Source organism: Arvicola amphibius, chromosome 11 (genome assembly GCF_903992535.2).
Source record: "Arvicola amphibius chromosome 11, mArvAmp1.2, whole genome shotgun sequence".
NCBI classification, from domain to species: Eukaryota; Metazoa; Chordata; class Mammalia; order Rodentia; family Cricetidae; genus Arvicola; species Arvicola amphibius.
The window spans coordinates 3895840-3915191 of NC_052057.2; positions in this window are offsets into that span (position 1 = coordinate 3895840).

Sequence of the window (19352 nt, forward strand, 5' to 3'; positions counted from 1 at the left end):
GTTTTGTTCATCTCCGGTGAAATTACCCAACTGATTTCACGTGTTGATCACTGTGTCCACTACAACCAGGTACTACATGGATAATAGCTATTTGTAAATCGAGTAAGTATGCCAAATCTGATTGATTTGATAGTCGTTTTGCTTCCTGGGTGTTACAAGGAACAGCTTGTTCATCCTGGCTGCCCAGAACTGAAATAATCATACAGAAACTGTATTAATTAAACCACTGCTTGGCCCATTAACTCTAGTTTCTTATTTCCTCTTACATCTTAATTTAACCCATTTCTATTAATCTACATATCACCACAAGGTCATGGCCTACCAGCTAGGTTTCAGCATGTCTGTCTCTGGTCATGGCTCCAGGATGTCTCCCTGACTCCGCCCTTCTTTCTCCCAGCATTCAGTCCAGTCCTCCCACCTATCTAAGTTCTATCCTATCAACAGGCCAAGGTAGTTTCTTTATTCATTAATAGTAATCACATCACACAGAGGGGACTCCCCCATCACCTGGGTGATGTATATAATTTGTTCTGGAAATGGTATACCTCTCTGACTACTAGGCCCTTACATATGTGTAAACTTTGGACAAAAAAAAAATTATCTGCCTATGATTTCATTCAATGTCCCTTTGAATTCTTATAGTGATATATTTAGAAGAGTGATTGACTTACCTACCACATCCATGTATCTCTTCCCTCAGCCTTAGGTGTTTCCTCTTAAATTATGCTGCAAAGAATATCATTGTGAATACTGTTATTACCTATTGTTTGCTTGTTGGTTATATTATTTTTTTCCTGGGGCTGTATGGGCAAATATCTGTTTATCTTAGTAGGCCATTGAAGACAGACCAGAACTATAATTCCATTGAGATTATCTTGATGATCCAATGAGTTTGTTGGACTGTGAGCAGAAGGGGCAGAGGGGAGGTGATGTGCAGGTGAGCCCCTGAAAGTCCCTACTCTGGCCCTCACAATGAGTGATGACATCATAAAAGCTGTGCCACAGAATTCCGCCTTCAGTTACCATCCCACCTCCTGCCAACTCCAGTACCTCATATATGAAGCTCGGTGGCTGGAGGAAGAAAAGCCTGCAGTCCCAGGTGAGAGACCCCTGGTACCGACTTCCTTCAAATAGGGAGTGTGAACAGCCCCATTGCCATCGCCACAGACATCCATACCATTGAATTGTTCTGCTTATGTCGACGTCATGAGCCAGGGACCAAACTTTCCTTAGGTTCTGATAAAAACCTGTACGCCATGATGGCCAACAGCCATATGATGACCAGAGGAAATCCCTTTCCCCCAACATCACGTTGGTGGAGATTTGGCATGGTGTGGTTTAGCCTAGGCAGGCACCACATTCCCGGCTGTCAGATGAGACCTCCCAGTTCTTCTGGCCCTTTCCTGGCTGTTGGATCCATCCACATAACTCCTGTTCCTTCCTCAGGATCCAGTTCTCCTCCCTCATCAGCCCTTCCAAGGGTGAAGGTGTTTGTGTCCATCCCTGCCACATGCCACTTTTCTAACTGAAACTTCAGAGGAAATAAGACTCGGGTGGTACCTGCCCCCTGGCTTTCCTCCAGGGGCACTGCTCTCCTATTCTTCCCTTTCGATTTGAATCAGCATTTTCTTCTCGCTCTGGGGTCCTTTGCTTTGAGAACCTGGGGCTGTAATATTTCTGCAGCTCTCACGAATACTGAATTGTCCAGCCAGCCAAGCCAGAACCTTCTGTATAGTCTCAACTTAAGTGGGCTGGCTGCTTCTTGCTGGGGTGTCTTCTGAGGCAGAGGTCAGTGCTGTCTCTTCAGGCAGGCACCCGCGTCTCCTCAGTTCTGCTCTGCAGCCTCGGTTCCCTGACGGTAAGAAGACTCATCAATTTGAACGTCTTCCAACACCTTTTTTTGTTCTAGTAGTGGGAGGGATGTTCTTTCCTGCTCTCTACAGTCTGGTTAGAACTCCAGAAATCTTTAGTGAGATATTTTTCTTTCTCCTTATGATAATGCCTTCAAATTTTGGTGTGACTGCTTTTGTTCACAGATACCTCAGCTTGGACTAGTTCTGTTGCTAGTGCTGTAACAGATGCGGGGTGTTAATTTCCTCAGTGTGGGCTGATGCAGCCCTGAAAGAGACAGTAGTGGAGTAACGTGCACATAGTGGCCAGGGTATGCACGTTGTCTTAGGTTTGCTGGGCTGCTGTCATAAAGTATCATGAGCTGGTGCCTTATTCTCGGTGAATACTGATATATCACAGTGCTGTGGTCTGGAAATGGGAGGCAAAAGCATTTTAAATAAACCTATAAACTGCGAGGAAATAGAAGCTGTCATCAACCATACCCCCCCCCCCCACCAAAAGCCCAGGGCCAGACGGTTTTAGTGCAGAATTCTACCAGAACTTCCAAGAAGAGCTAATACCTATACTCCTCATAATAGAAACAGAAGGAACATTGCTACACCCTGATACCAAACCACACAAAGACCCAACCAAGAAAGAGAATAACAGACCATTCTCAATCATGAACATGGATACAAAAATACTCAATAAAATACTGGCAAACTGAGTCCAAAAACACACATTAAAAAAAAGTCATCCACCATGATCAAGTTGCTTTCATCCCAGAGATGCAGGGCTGGTTCAACATAGGAAAATCTATCAATGTAATCCATCATATAAATAAACAAAGAAAAAACATATGATCATTTCACTAGATGGTGAAAAAGCATTTGACAAAATCCCACCCCTTCATGATAAAGGTCTTAGAAAGATTAGGGATGCAAGGAGCATATCTAAACACAATAAAAACAATATACAGCAAGCCGACAGCTATCATCAAATTAAATGGAGAGAAACACAAAATGATTCCAATAAAATCAGGAACAAGACAAGGCTATCCACTCTCTCCACTTTCTCTTTAACACAGTTCTTGAAGTTTTGGAAATAGCAATAAGACAACAAAAGGAGATCAAGGGGATTCAAATTGGAAAGGAAGAAGTCAAACTTTGGTTATTTGTAGATTGCTTTTTTTAAACAGCTACTTGTGTGATCTGTTGTGACAAAGGGGTTTACATTTTTCATTTTTATTAATTGCATTTTTTATTTATTTTACATCCTGACCACAGTTTCCCTTCTCTCTTTTCCTCCTGTTTTCTCCCTCTACCTTCTCTCTGTTCCCCACTTCCACTGCTCTGTTTCTATTCTAAAAGGGACAGGCCTCCATGTGTGTTAACAAAGCATACCATGTAAGGTTGAAATAGGACTAAGCTTCTCCCTTTATATTAAGACACGCAAAGCAACCCAATAGGAAGAGTAGGTTCCCACAAGTCAGCCAAAGCTTTAGAGACAGGCCCCGAAACCACTGCTAGGACTCCCACAGATAAACCAGGCTCCACAACTCTCAGATGTTTGTAGTGGACCCAGGTCGGTCCCATGTGGGCTCCTAGCTGTCAGTGCAGACAGATTCTGTGAGTTCCTATGAGCTCAGGCTAGTTGTTTCTGTGGATTCCTTTGTGAGGACTTTGGTTAAAGTTGTTTCACATGTTCTCAGCCTGACATCCACACCTATGCACAAGTAAGCTTTCTGATTATGGTATTGGTAGTTGGGTATGTGTCTAATTGGAGTAATTAAGTGAATAGAAGTAAGACTATGGGATAGTTTCATTTGAAACCCAGCAAATCACAAGGTAGAATGTCAGCTACGGGGGAAAATGAGACCACAAGATTTTTCTTTTTGGTCTTGTTTGCGTGTGAAATTGTTTTGTTTTGTTTGTAGACAGGCAAAACGAAAAACAAAAAACCCGGCTAACTTTGCATAGTAATGAGAATGATAGGAAGGAGGGAAGTGCACACGGGGAAGGCCTAGCTGGAGGTGGCCTGTGTAGTAACCACGGTAACAGCGGGATGATGGAGCACGTGGGCGCAGGTGAAGGGGATGAGTAGGCAGGTGTAGTTTGAGGAGTTCAGACTTTTTGCTGATTCCTTCTATTTGCTTTGTGACTCAGCACCGAGGTCTTCAGCTGAAAGTAAAGTGGGGGAGGTGGTTACTAAGGGTTAGACATTTTTAAATCATGATATAAACATCTAAAATGAAGGAAAATAAAGAGACTAGGGATTGCTTTGTAGGATTACAGACTAGTAGTCATGAAGCCCATGTCCAGTTAAGCTTTAGTCCTGTAATGTAACTCATGTATCTCTATCAAGTACACCCTTAGCTCTTCATTTCCACTCCTACCACAGCTCAGCTGCAGACTCGGCTTCCTGATCGGGTTCTGCTCTTCTGCTCTTGGCGGTCTCCAATCCCTTGAAGGCCAATGGTTGGAAAATTACCACGTGGAAAATTCTCTGTGTTACATCTTTTTAAAAATGTTCTTAATCATTACACACTTTCTAAGAAAGAACTGTTGCTTGATGTTTAAGATGAAGAAACCCGACTTGTCTGACTTAACTTCTCTGGTTGCACAGTTGGTAGGTGAGCTGGAGAAGTTTGTCTCAAAAGCATACAACAGTAGTGTCTCAGAAGGGCTCAGCATGTATGCCCTGACCTGGTTTCCCCACTTCAGCTCACATAGAAATACCTGCTCATTTTTAAAAAATACTTTAACTTGCATAATGTACCTAATTCATTCAAAATAATTTGCTTTATAGCTACATGTTCTGAGACTGTCATGTTCTCAAAAGAATTATATATCCCTCTTGGCAAAAATAGCACTTCAAATTTATTTCAAATGTAATAGGATACATATATTATCTCTAAATTTGTTTTTATGATGAATAATTTGCCTTATAAATTAAATAAAATCCAGAAAGCCATTATGTCAGTGGATTTTACTCATTATCCCAGTATAAAACAAAAAAGCAGAAAAATATTTTATGTTTTAGATAAATAATAACAATGCTAAAGTTTGAAGTTACATAATTTTATAGAAAGTCTATGTTTCCTCTTCCACATACTTTCATATTACCGGTTCATTACAAACTATTGAGGTTTTTTTTTTCAACCCTCTGTCTATTAGCTAAAGCAAGAGAATATTAACACAGATTTATATTGCCTAAAGGGATGGAATCCAACCCATCTGATTTACTTAGGGATTACCCATATTGATGCATTCTGAAGCCAAGGTGTCACTAAATTCCAGGCCATCCAGAGCATGCAACCAGGAGTGTGTCTGTCCTCTTGTTCCAGAGGCCCTGGTTGCGGGGGAGCCACCACTCATCCCTCTGACCCCAGCAGTCAGAAACTGTGCAATCCACACTGCTTTCAGCTCTCACCTTTATTGCCTTATTTTTTAGTAAGTGACTTATTTTTTAGCTGGGTGACATTCCAGAGCTAAACAGCCCAGGGATTGCAAGACATTTAAAAGTCACTATTGGGAGCAGCAGTAGGTAACCACTTGACAATCCTGGGTTTGCTTTAGATCCACTTAGGAGTTCTGGACATCACATGGGTATTGAATTAGCGCTAATGGTGGGTCTTGGCTGAGGAGCCTCAGCTCCTATTTCCCAAATGGTTAATTTTGTTCTTACACAGTCATTTCATGAATGCCGATTGCCTGATTTCCTACTCACAAGGGGCTCGCTGAGTGCTGAGTCTTCCTCTCTGCTCTCCAACATTACTCATAAATTTATGAGGTTTTCTTGGCAAGCCATGGCTTCAGATTTGAAAGGGAGGCACCATGGTTCCTATCAAGTGCAGTATTTCCAGGAAACCTGTGAGACATGTTCTGGGCAGGATTCTGGACGTCCTGTGCCAGACGATCACAAGTCACAGCCTTGGGTTCTCGGTGCCAAGGCAAAATATTTTTCTTCAAAATGGAAGCCTCCAATAACCTTTAATAGCCTTACTAATCAACATGATTTGTGCGATTTGAAAGCAAATGTCTAGATTTCCCTACTGCTTAATCCACTTTAGTTCTGAGGGACCCACTGGGTGGAGTGATGGCTCATTGTGCTCCTCTGGATCCTCTCCGTTGGTTGTCACCTTGCTAGTACAGATGTCCTAACCGCCAGAAGACCCAAAGCAATCAAAAAGAAAGTTCTTTGTATTCAAAACAGGTGTTTCTGAAAACCTTCTCGTGATGCAGCCAGCGCTCTTCAATCCTTCCTAATTGACTCCCGCAGGAAGGAGGCAGCGTCACTGGCTCAGGGCACTTTCTATGCAATGCTGCTGATGTGGAGAGAGGAGAGAGAAAAGGGAGGAAGGGGGAAGGAAAGAAGGTAGGGAAGAGTGTGTGTGCTGTGTTTGTTTGCTTGTTTGTTTCTCGTGGTGCCAAGAGTAACCTGAGCTCATCATACCTGAGCTTGTTTCCCAGGGTCCACCTGGTGGAACCAAGACAACCGACTCATGCAAGCCCTTGTCCACTCACCTCCACAAATTATACAGATGCGCGCGAGCATGTGCACGCACATACACACAAACACACACCACACACACACACACACACACACACACATACACACACACTCAATGTTCCGAAAGATTTTGAAGAAATGAAGGAAGAACAAAGAGAGAAAGAAAAATCCATCAAATTGGAGGTTTCTAAATCAATAGATTTGTAATGTACAGCCATGTACACACCACCCTTTGCAGAGATGTTTGTCATCTTTAATTTCTCATGTGTCACCCTTGGCTATCACTGAGGAGTGACATTTCAATGACCGTGGTTCTTTGCAGCACATGCTAGGCTATCCACAAGCTGTTGCTTCCTCCTACACACCAGGTTCCCAGAAGGCACAATTCAAAATAATTTTTCAGAAAACCCAGAAACTGCTGCTGAATTCATGAATAATCATGTCGGATTAGCCCCAGGGACATTGTGTCTTGGTGCAGTCATTCTAGAGAGCATCTCACAGAGTTCAGCTCCGCTGCGTGACTGAGACACTGTGTGCCTCATCCTTCTGAGCCATCTCCTGAAACTTGGAAGAATCTACTAGATGGGAATGAAGTGACATTCTTGGTCTTTGTGTTTCGAAATGCTGGCTTTGAACTCACTGTGTTGCTATGTATTCCAGAATGGCTCAGAGCTCAGAGTAAACCACCTTACTAGGTGGACTCCCTAGGTCCTAGGACCTAAGGATTAAATTACCATGGCTGGCTTTGAGGTATCTTAGTACCACTTTTTAGATGAATCTGTAACATTTTCTTGGCAGTTGAGTCATGTAATACTGAAAGGCTTCTCAGTGCTTACCTTATACATGACATACTTAAAGAAGGATTGGTTTCCACAATTGGAACCTTAGTTAGGCCCACAGTAGCCATATGTATGCTTGGAAATTAGAGAAACTGTTAACTTCTCAGTCTACTCTGCTGGAATCCTCAGAGGAGAAGGGATCAACGATGCAACCTTGGTCAGAGACTAAAGGCCCAGGTGCCTCCTGAGGAGCCACTGTTGTGAGTCCATGTTGGAAGGTTCGGGAAGCTGGTGTGTCCATGAGTGAGTATAGGAGCAACAGCACAGAGACTCAGGTAGAGGAGGCTCCATGTGTCCCTTCCTGTGTGGCACTGCAATACTCAATGTGATCTTACTTCTTAGTCACTGTCTCATATAGCAGTCCTCTCCAGAAGATCCTTAGACACCATGCAAGGTCTCTCTCTATGACTCCTTTAAGCACCTAGCAACCCTGTAGTGTTGACATTCCAGACACAACCTCACTTATGTTTGGACAATTTTCAAACTATGCCTATCATATTTACTGATAATTCTAAGAGTCTTTACTAAGGGTTCAGTTGTCTGTACACAAGCCCTTTATTCTATGAACATCTCAAATATCAAAATTAGTTGGTCTATGAGACCTAGCTAATAACATAGACAGGTGTAAAGAATCTGTTTCATTAATTGTCAAAAAATGCAAATAAAATACAGACATGCTGGGTAGGGTGATTATTTCTGAAATAGAAACAATAACAAGTGTTGGTGAAGATGAGGGAAAACTGGTGTCTTGATATGCTGCTGAGAGAGAAACAGAATGGATCAGTCACTATAGAAGCTGTGTGGAGATTCCCCGAGAAATTAAGAGTAGACCAATCTATTACCCAACAGCATCTTTCTGAGTTTTTATCCATGAGGAATGAAGTCAAAATCTCAAATCTGGGACCAAGTTACACCTAGAAAAATAACTGGCTTTATAGTTTGAGCCCCACAGCTTCTGTTCCAAATGCCTATCCTAACTCTGTAGACGTTTACTGATATATATATATATATATATATATATATATATATATAGCATCTGGTTTAATTTTTGGTGTGTATGTGTGTGTGTTAATTTATTTTATAATACTTTCATAAATATAAAATAAAAGGCAAAGAATTTATTTAAAAAATTGAAGTTGGATTTGAACAAAGCCTTTCATTGCTAAAATCCATCCTGCCCTTCACCCTTCACATCACTCCTGGTGCTTATATATTTAAGACACTGAGATCAGCATGTGGAGCACAACAAGAGGTTAAAATAGAGGAGAAATGTTGCGTGTTTCTCTTTTAGGTAGAATCTAGATTTTTTTTTTAAAAAAATGTCAAAGCAAAAGAAAGACTTCCGTGGTATTGAGAGAAACCAGTGAGAAGTGGGAGACAAGAAAGGTTAGCAAGGAACAAATATGGGCAATCAACAATGGAACCAATTCTGTGAATGTTCCAGTCGGGTTAAATCTGCCAGCCATGGAAAGAAGAATCAAGTGTGGGAATTCCAGCTCATTTAGAGTATCTAATAGTCAAACCCATAGATTTGCACTTGAAACTAAAGCTAAAAGAGGGAAGTTATTAAGAACAACTATATATGATCTACAAGAATAGCTGTGTTCACTCTATCTTTCAGGAGACACACTAGAGAATTTATTCTTTATACCAAGCCACGACAGATTTGAGCTGGCTGGGGGGAGCGTGCAGCTTTCAGTCACTGAAGGAGTCTAGGGTGTTGGGAACTTCCTGTGAAAAAGATGCAAACGAGGTGTAAAGACTGCACACAAATGCCTGTGACCCTTCATCCTTCTGAAGTCTGTAGAAGTTAAATAAAAATCCATTCGATTGCTTAGTGTTTAAACATTAGGGAAATGAAGCTGTAGCCAAGAATTTTGAAGCCACTCATGTTTAAATCACTAGCATACTTTCCAGAAGATTAATGATTAAACTAGCTGATAAGACTAGACACTACACTTGACCTTAGCCAAGAGACAAGACACTGTTCCTAATCTGTTTACAAACAGTAATATGGAAGTGGTCCCATGAGAGCCTGGGCAGATGAGCTGGACTGCTGTGTTCTTCTCAGCTTTGCTTTGCTAACATTGCCACTGGCACTGCTAAGTTAGCTCCTGTGGATAGCAATGAATACTTCTTGGTGAGTTAATGGGTGAATTAATGAATAAACATATGAGTTGATTTGTTAACAGAGGAAAGAATAAAGAAAGATTTAAGACTGGAGAGACTTTTGACTCCTAAAATTGTAGAATCAACTTTCAAGGAAAGTACCTAAATATGTCCTTCAAAGTGTGCTAAGAGTTGCTTCACTTCCGTGTACACAGAACCTTGAAATCATACCAGACTGTAACTCTTAAGTTTAGCGAGGATGGCTACCTCCGTGCTTGTCATTCCTCCTACCCATGTCCTCCAACCAACCAATCAACCAATCAACCAACCAACCATAGATCAATCCTCTAGCAGGTGATGTGTAGAAGCCTCAGGATCCCGGCTCCCCGCTTTCCTCTTATCTCAGTTTCTTAGAGCCGGCAGTCATAATGAAGCCAGTGCCAGCCTGAGCCGCAGGCATGTGTTCTCTTGCAGTTCTGGGGGATGGGAAAGCAAGGTCGAGGTGCCAGCATGGTGTGAAGGTAGAGAAGCCTGGGAGAAAAGTGCACTCCAAACATGCTTTAGAATTTCATCGGCATTTTGAACCCCAAATGTTAATCTATGTCATTAACGTGATAGCTTAATGGTTAATTAGACTTTGGAGTCAACTTTACTGCTGATTGAACAGAAAATATTCTCCTCAGGATGAACTAGAAAATGAAAATTTGACTCAGAGTACTATTTAATTTAGTCCCTTATGCTTTCCACACGAGGGGTTGCCATTAGTCATTTGTCATTTTTCTGCTGTAGTTCTGGAGTAAACGAGGAAATCATGTTGGAAGGGTAGTCTTCGGGAAGGACAATTAATAACTTGCAGAAACTTCCCTGGCTGGGCTTCTTTAATGTAGAAACTTTTCCTCTTGCACTGTAGTTTACGTCTCAGGACATGAATTGACCCCACGACCCCCTTCCCTATGACCATTGGTGCATGGCTACAGAAAACACTGTTTCTGTGGGGTCAGAATGGGCTCTACCCCCGCGGCCCCATTTCCACATGCTTAAGTTATTTGGTTCTTCAGAAGCTTGAGACTATAATACGATTTCCCAAGGTCTTTGTGACCATTCAAGAAAATTGAAATGAAGGAAGGGAGGTGAAGTAGTTCCATTTCAATTTAAAAATTAAAACCAAAAAGATTCCAATGAAAATAGAAGATAAAATGTAACACGTATACAATGTCCCCGGCAAGAAGCCTCCCATCTTGCGTCTGTCCAGTGAACCATTGGAACCTGCCATGCTTGCTTATGGCTACAGCACATGGCACTGGTCTATTGATGCCGTTCACATAACGGGCTATGACAGATGTGGACCTATAGAACTCTGGAAACAAACCAAATAGGCATTTCTCACCCGACTGCTGTCCTTGAATTCCTGTCCTCTGCCATGAGAGGAGCTGAACTAGGAGGGTGATAGCTCAGTCAGCAGAGCCAGAGACCAGGCCCACCCTCACCCAGGGGTTATACGTCCCACTAGTTATTTACTATTTTTGACTATGCCTTCATTTGTAAGGGTAGGTTGTTTCTGTCTGAATGACAGGCCATATTAAATTACAGCTTCTAGTCAGTTACTGGTGGTTTAAAGCAACATTATTTCTCACTCATAAATGCAGTCTATCGCTTTTATCACTTCATATAATTTTCGGGTTACTTTTTTAATATAAATGTTTATATCATCGGAAGTCATGATTACTTTTTCTCTTCACCTGTAATCTCTCTAAATCATTTAATTTCTGGGCCAGTTTTAAAATATTATCGCTAATAATGCCTATTGTTATCTTGTTTCCGATATCAACATGAGTGAGCTTAAGTTTATAAATTTGTTAAAAGAGATTTATTCGTTTTATTAAACTTTTGTCAGAGCAGGGACATCCTTATCTATCCCAAGTTTTCTAATTTTAAGCTATTTTGTCTTGGCCTAGCCAATAAAAGAGACACAATCTTATTGGAACAGCAATGGAAGCAGCAGCACAGATGCTGGCAGTTCTCCATGAGAGGAGGTCAGGGGAACAGCTCTTGGGGGTCAAGGGAACGGCTGCTGACACCTTTAGTCTAAATCATTTGCTTCAAAGACATCTCTGAAGGAGCCAGAAAGTTGTAACTGTTGAGTTTTTGGGAAAGGCCAAGGTCTTGACAAATGAGAAAACTGGGAGACTATGATGCCTGGCTGTCAAATGTCCCAGAATGGGAGTTCCTTCTCCAACCGGCTTTCGCATAGTTGTGCAATAGTACTCTCCCTGACAAATGCAAACAAGAGGAAGGAAGTTTACACAGGGAGGGTCTAGAAAACGAAGTTCCCAGCAGATGTGATGCCATCCCAAAGCAGATCAAAGTGCTGAGTGGCAAGGCTGACAGCTGACAGACGGAGCCGGCACAGATCTGGCATGGCTGGGTAGACCTCTTGTCTTTGTACTCACTGCAGTGAGTCACATGGGCAAATCTTTCTGATGTGCAATTGATTGACCACCGTGAGTTTTTTTAAGTATACCTAGGGACCCAACTGTCTGAGAGAGAGAGAGAGGAGAGAGAGGAGAGAGAGGAGAGAGAACAATTAATACTATTTAAGACATTTACTACTCAAAGATACCCTTTACAGGGAATTTAAGAAGCTGTATTCAACTAAGAATGAATGTGAACCTAGAGAAAGTTTTATGCTCTGGGAGTAGACATAGAACTTGACTTAGCAATAATTGTCAATATTGATACTGGTAAGGATTAAAGTGTTTCTGGTAGAAATTCATGTTTAGAACTCCAACTTTCATTTCTTAGTAAATATTAGTATCTGGTCCTTATTTAAAATGCTATTTGGAAGGCATTTGCTACTTACCCTATCACAAGTGCCTCATGAGTATTAGTCCATTTCTTTCTTATCACCTACTCTGAGGTGTGCTAGCCCAAGAGTTCCAGTGCCACCCAAGTCCACACTCCAACAATGGGCTCAGACATGTGCTGTCTCACCTGGGTTTTTACTCAGGTGCTGGGGACTTGAACCTGGTGTTCATACTTGTATAGCAAACACCTTCCCAGTACCATTGCCTCTCTGGTCTCAATAATTTGTCTTAAGTACTAGTTTGCAAGAGGGTGCCTGGTAGAAAAATGTGCACGTGGGAGAGACTAGCCCTACAAGTTCTGATTTGGAATGTGTGTTCTCTTTTTAAATCTGCAGGGGTCTACAAAATGCTTCCTGCCTTGGGGTAGAGCAGAGAGAGATTGCTGGCTGGGAGGCCTGCTACGGAGTCTTGATTGACATTCATCTTCACGTATTTGCCTTTTTATTCCATGTTGCTCTTGACTCTTCTTTTCCTGCTCTTTTTTCCTGTGAATCCATTCATATAATTTATTTTCCTTCGTTATTGCCCAGTCTTTGCCTTCTTGTAAGTCTTTCATTTGACACTTACCATTTTGCTAGAAAAGTTAGAGTTAACTGAGACTCTCAAGGACACCGTTGTACTCTAGAGAGTGTGCATTCTCCTTTTTGCCAGATGATGAAAAACAGGGCAGATAGATTGATATAGGGTGGTGTTGATATATAGTGTTCATATAAATTGCCTTTGATTCTTAAGAGTTCAGTCCTTCCTGATCTCTTGGGAAAGTATAGATTAGCTTCTAGAATATTTCTATTTTCCTTGGTCCTAGTCCTGGGAAGATCCTCAGAGCATCAATCAGTTTCAAACAGGCTTTTTCATTAAGAGGAGAAAGATAGACTCATTAATTGCCACCATCTCCGAAAGCTTCTCTTCTCACTAGAATTATGCTCCCAAGGTCTCTACTGCTGCCTTGGCAGTGGTTTGCTTCCTGGTGTGTCTTCCGATTTATCATAAGTAGCAGACAGTCCTTGAAATCCTCTCTATGCTGTCTGTTGAGGTCTAGGAGGAAAATAGCCTTCTATAAAGACAATTTGCATTTTCTTATGGTAGCCTGAGTGTTCCAGTCTCCTGGGATCATTCGATTAAAATCATGTCATGTGGTTTTTCTCCACCACACCTTGATGGAGGAGTATCTATGTGTTACTTTCATTATTAATAAAGAAAACTGCCTTGGCCCTTTAAGAACAGAAAATTAGGTAGGTGGAGTAGACAGAACAGAATTGTGGGAACAAGGAAGTAGAGTGGGAGAGACGCTTCAGGCAGTCGCCATAGGAGTCTCCATGCTGCTCCTCTCCGAGATGGACGCAGGTTAAGATCTCTCCTGGTAAGCCACAACTCGTGGTGCTACCCAAATTACTAAATATGGGTTAAAGGAAGATGTGAGAATTAACTAATAAGAGGCTACAGATAATGGGCCAGGCAGTATTTAAAAGAATAAAGTTTCCGTGTAATTATTTTGGGTAAAGCTAGCCGGCGGCGGATTAGCTGGTTGCTGGGAACTGGGCGGCGGGAACGCAGCCCCGCCGCTTCACACTACAACACCTGAAGACTTAATCAGAATAAGTTCACAGATCTTCCCTTTGGGCTCCAACTGATCTGCTTACAGACTACATAGATGTAACCACGAGAAGGCTGGAGGTTAACAGTGGGTGTCTTCCTTTATCTTCCTATGCATTATTATTTTTTTTTGAGACAGGGCCTGTCCTGAGACTGGAGCATTTTCTTGCATTTTAGGATTAGAATTTTTGTCCCGAGCTTATCCTCCAATCACTCTGCCTCTTCCCTGAGCTGAAAGGAACCCTCGACTCCTATTGCTGTCACCGTGAATACTTGCTGACTGCAGCATTGGGCAACACCCTGAGCATCACGTCCTTGTTTCCTCAAAGAATTCATATAATAAGAATAAAGTACAACAGAGTATAGTGTTGTTGACGGAAAGGTCTCCCTTCACTATAGAAAAGTGAACTCAATTCGGGAAACGTTGATCCTTAGCTGATGCAATTGGAGCTTCACTGCTGGGAATAAAACTTTTTGATGAAGAAGAAGTACCAGTTCACCTTATAGAGACATCTTTGCTGAGACAGTTTCTCCTCAAGCTTGTATTAGTAGCAACCCATGTTATTTCTAGTAGGGTTTATTTTAATTGGGGATGTCTGTAACATATGAATACCAATAATGATGCCACGAAGGAATCAAGCAGAGAACATGCTTGTACCTCAATCTTTCCCCCAGAAAAACACCAAAGTAAGCTTTTCTTTTCTTTTCTTTTCTTTTCTTTTCTTTTCTTTTCTTTTCTTTTCTTTTCTTTTCTTCAGTTTCTTAAAACCTGACAGGATCTGTGGTTATATAATGCCTTTCCCATGCTCATATATACCAGACCGTGAGCACACAGCCCCTGCCCTGCCATGTTCCTCTTTCTCAGTCTTTCTTCCTCCCCTCAGTTGCCTTTATCTCCTAGTCAAGTTGGCTTCCAGTCTCACATCATCTGCACATACATGCTTTTAGGAACACTGTGTTTTTACTACTGGACATTTTGGTCTTCCATTTCCAACCGTTCTACTTAGAATTAATTCAAGCATTTTCTTTGTGGAGGACTGTGTCAGCAGCAAGAAAAGAACAATAGATGGGAAACATTTAAAAATGGGCTAGACACACAGCTTCATGGACTGTGAGGCCCCTGATTTGATCTTCAGAAACAAACAAACAAACAAACAAAACAGAAACAAAAACACCCAAACCAAACTAAAACAAAGCAAAACATGATTGAGAGAGGGGAATGTTTCTGTAATTGGAAGAAAACGTGCAGCTGTTGCCCTTCGCACAGCATGGGGTTGAAGCAGGATTTACACAGGTTTTTAAAAAGTGTTTCAGCATGAGACACACACTAGGGAACAAACACCTCAAGGACCTTGGAAGCATTGGATACACAAAGGCCAATGGCTTCTCAACAAAGTCACCTACTTCCCCTGATGTTAGCTCCAGAAGCTGAACCCTGCCTGACTACCATGGTCCTCTTCACTGATCCTTCCTGTTTTAATATTTCAACTATGTAGAGAGGGGAAGACAGGTGTAAGTGAGGACCACTGGTGGCACCTTAGGGGACAAGAAGGAAGCGTGCATGCTCAGAGGATGTGTCTGTGAAATCCCATGACAAACCCATATGACCGGCACCAGCCTAGCAAGGAAGTTACCTCAGAATCATGAACACATTGGGAAAGTTGCTGCCATGCTCAGATTTTTCACTTGGTATTTTTGTTTGTTTATTTGTACTTAGCTCACTCAGTCTAAAAATTCAAAGAAACACAATATTATACACAATCCAGACTCTCTGTGTATATTCCATCTTTATGTGGTTTATTCTTCTTTACTCCTTTAATCTATGTACTCTGTCTCTTTAAAGACCTATTTTTTAAAACCATTTACTTTTTTATAACTATTTCTTCTCTCTCTCAACCTTACATACATTTATCCAACATTGTGACACATTTAGAATTCTATTTTTTTTATCTGAATTTGTCCTTATTGTGTATCTGTAATTATTTTCTGACCAGGAGAGCTTTTTTTTTTTTTAATGCTAAGTGACTGTGGCTAGGACCAACTCTGTGGTCCTACCTGTTGGCTTTGTCCAGTTCAACATGGTAGAACCATGTTCACTGCCTCTGTGAGTCATTCTCTCCACCCTAGACCCAGGGCTGCAGCAGGTCTGTGTCATCATTAAACAATTTATAACATGCTGCTCACAGACCCCATTTAAATGCTTGGCCTCCTGAAGAAGCCAGAGCTGTTTGTGCAACTATCACAAACCAGGAAGCCTCATTTCTTAAAGAAGCCATGCGAGATTTTTTTGTTTGTTGTTTGTTTTGCAGCTAATTCTGAATCAGGAAGACCTCTCTTAAAGAAATTGTGGTATCCCTGTTCACCGCCAGCAAACAGAGTTCATCCCAAAAAGATGTGGCTAAACTTTGGTTTTTTGTGTCTAGAATTCCTTCCAAGCTCTCTTGGGTTTTACGTGGAATTAACTGGCACACGTTGACACACCAATTGTCAATCTCTTGTCAGAGGTTGCTTATTTGTTTCCCAACCACCCAGACCCAAAATAATAACACAAAACTGTATTAATTACAATACTGCTTGGCCAATCACTTAGGCATACTGCTAGCTAGCTGCTATATCTTAAACCATTTATATTAATCATTTACTGGCTCTTTTCTTTCCTTCCTTCCTTCTTTCTTTCTTTCTTTCTTTCTTTCTTTCTTTCTTTCTTTCTTTCTTTCTTCCTTCTCTTTCTGCCATCCCTGTTTGTTTCTATCCTATATCTCTAAGATACTCTGCATCCGGGTCCTATCCATCAGAGGTAAGTTCTCTCTCAGTGTATGAGTCTCCAACTGTGCCAGCCATTAGTTGATCCCTCCTACAATTTCTGCACCATCTTTACCTTAGCACATTTTGTAGTCAGGATGAATTGTAGGTTGATGGATTTATGATTGGGTTGGTGCCCCAATTCCTCCCATGGAAGTCTTACCTGATTACAGGAGTAGGCCAATTCTTATCCCCCACCACTAGGAGTCTTAACTAGGGTCACACTCATAGGTTCCTGGGAGCTTTAATTGCTCTAGCTTTCATTGCTCATTCCAGATGAGAAGCCACTAGATTACAGTCATGTTTCCCAGTACTCCCTCCCTCCATCCTCCTATACCCCATCCCTCCCACTCCCATCCTAACTCCTCCTTCTAGGCCCCTTCCCTTCTTCCAGTGGCAATGTCCATTCTATTTCCCCTTGACAGTGAAATTCATGTCCTCCTTTGAGCCCTCCCTCTGACTTAGCTTGTTTGTGTCTATATGGTTTTATCATGGTTCTCCTTTATTTTAAGGCCAATATTCCTTTATGAGTGAGTATATATCAGTTTTGTCTTAGTGGGTCCATGTTATCATACAGTATGATCTTTTCTAGTCCCATCCATTTGCCAGCAAATTTTCTGATGTCATTGTTTTTAACTGCTGAGTAATACTCCATTGTGTAAATTCACCACATTTTCTTTATCCATTATTCAGTTGAGGGACATCTAGGTTGTTTCCAATTTCTGGCTATTACAAATAAAACTGCTATGAACATAGTTGTTTTTAGAGTATGGTGGAGCATCCTTTGGATATATGCCCAAGAGTGATGTAGCTAGGCCTTGAGGTAGATTGATTCCCAGTTTTCTAAGAAACCAATATGTTGATGTCCAAAGTGGCTGTACAGGTTTGCATTTCCACCAGCAGTGGAGGAGTGTTTCTCTTGCTCCACATCCTCTCGAGCATGAGCTGTTGCTTATGTTTTTTTATCTTAACCATTCTGGCGAGTGTAAGATGGAATCTCAGTGTCATTTTGATTTGAATTTCCCTGGTGACTAAGGATATTGAATATTTTAATTAGTGTTTTAATTAAAAGTGATTCTCAACCATTTGTGATTTCTCTGTTGCAAATTCTCTGTTTAGACCCATTTTCTAATTGGGTTTTTTGATGTTTAGTTCTTGAGTTCTTCATATATTTTGGATATTCACCCTCTGTTGGATGTGAGGTGGGTGAAAATCTTTTCCCATTTTGTGGACTGCCATTTTGCTTCTTTACAATGTCCTTTGCCTTACTGAAGATTTCAGTTTCATGATTAATCGTTGATGTTCATGTCTGTGCTATTGGTGCTCTGTTCAGGAAGTTTTCTCCTGTGCTAATGCGTAAAAGGTTATTCTTCAATTTCTATCAGGATCAGTGTAGTCTGGTTTTATGTTGAGGTCTTTGATCCACTTGAACTTGAGTTTCAGTAAGAAAGCTGAACAACTCCCAAACTGTGGATACAAAGTTAGAGGGCAACTTGCAAGAGTCAATTTTCTCCTTCCACCTTGATGGTACTGGGGCTTGAACTTGGATCTTCGGGCTTGGCCACAGGTGTCTTTATCTGAAGAGCCATTTCATTGGACCTGAGATTTGTTTTTCTCATGCACTGAATATAGGAAAAGTGAGTGAGCCAGGATAGGTGTATGAGCACCAGGGACTCATAGCTATTTCAGGCACAACATGACCCCCAGCTATAAAGTGGCTCTTCTCCAACATGTGGCATCTCAACAGCTTTCTAGGTGGAGGGAGAAAAGGCAAGGGCCTGTAGCTACATTGCAGGGCAATCTTTGAAGTTCTCCCTTAATAGCTTCTACTAATGTTGATAGCAAGAGCTGTGTCCAAAACTCCAAGTACCTATGAAGAAAAACGGGAAACACAGCTTTTAATTATTCAAAGTAAATGGAAATCCATATACACCCTCTAAACTCACCTTCATGTATATGCCTTTTGTGGTGTGCTTTTAGAATCATCAACTTTAAGAGTTGTAGAGATGGCCAGTGTTGCATGTGAGTTATGACTCTTAACAGTCGTAAAGAAAACTTGCTCCTGTTGTAGAGAACCCACATTCCATTTCCACCTGTAACTCTGGTTCCAGGGGACCAGATGTCCCTCTCTGCGTGCCTCAGACATGGTACACAAACAAGCATGCTGGTGAGACATCCATATGCATAAAATAAAGATTTACCTTAAAAAAAAAGACTCACTAGTTTTGGAAATCAGGTAGTTAGGCAACACATTGTTAGCCTACCACTAACTTCACTGTAGGTAACAACTTGGACTTGTGGCTTTATGATGGAAACTGTGGCCTGGCTGTTTCTCAAGAATGCAGAGGTCACTTTTGTCTAGCTCAGACTTGCTGAGGTCACAGATGTCTCAATGGAGGCTTTCTAAAGGCTGACTGGTTTGACATTAGAGAGTCAAAAACTATTTTTATGGCTTGCATTGCATATAAAATACCACACATAGGCTCATGTGTTTTAACACTGGATCGCCAGAGGGATATTTTGAAGACTTGTGGAACCTGCGGGAAATTTGCATGTGATCTGGGCAGCAGAAGTGGGTTGCAGTGGGGCCGGCCTTGAAAGTCATCTCTGCTCACAGTTGTTCCTGCCCTGAACTCTCTGCTGCTGTGAACAAGTGCGCTCTCTCTCTCTCTCTCTCTCTCTCTCTCTCACTCTCTCTCTCTCCGTCTCTCTCTGTATGGCAAGCTTCCATCACCACAGACCGGATCATGCTGTTTCAGCTGCCATGACTTCCTTGTCACGATGGACTGACCCCCAAGGTATA